This window comes from Solanum tuberosum, unplaced genomic scaffold (assembly GCF_000226075.1).
Source record: "Solanum tuberosum cultivar DM 1-3 516 R44 unplaced genomic scaffold, SolTub_3.0 scf00163, whole genome shotgun sequence".
In the NCBI taxonomy this organism is placed as follows: Eukaryota; Viridiplantae; Streptophyta; class Magnoliopsida; order Solanales; family Solanaceae; genus Solanum; species Solanum tuberosum.
In genome coordinates this window covers 649,875-650,304 of record NW_006239087.1, presented here as the reverse complement: position 1 = coordinate 650,304, position 430 = coordinate 649,875, and the positions used below count along the sequence as shown (strand labels likewise).

Sequence of the window (430 nt, the reverse complement as noted above, 5' to 3'; positions counted from 1 at the left end):
GGGTTAGGGCCAAGATTTGAAGTTACTTTTTACATTAGCCACCCTCAACTTGGGTTATTGGCCTAAGTCGAAGTGCACATGTCCAAGTAGGGACCGGGGCCAACATAGTAGATTATGGGAAGGTGAGTTCGGGGTTTAGAAAGAAATGGTTAATTTTAGGCTCAAAGTTTTGGATCAAAGGGAGCATTTATTTCATTTGGTTGGATCCTTCTTTTAGGCAATTTGTGGACTTTTCAGAACAATGGTCTATGATCACTTCCTATCCTCTAGATTGAATTATCTTAGCAGGCGTAACCGAGCAAGTTCTAGATTGGCGCATACACTCTTTGAACAATCAACTATTCTCACACACTCTTGGCACATAGCTCCATCATCAGGTTATGAGATTACCCGGTTCAAGTTTCAGCTTAAGTCATTCCCTCAAGTTGGG

At 41.9% G+C, this 430-nt stretch overlaps 1 protein-coding gene across 1 annotated transcript in view; it reads right to left on the bottom strand.

Moving 5' to 3' along the window:
* LOC107061728 (uncharacterized) overlaps window positions 1-430 on the bottom strand; it is a 17,322-nt gene that overhangs the window by 4,998 nt on the left and 11,894 nt on the right. The gene's annotated exons all lie outside the window — the stretch shown is intronic.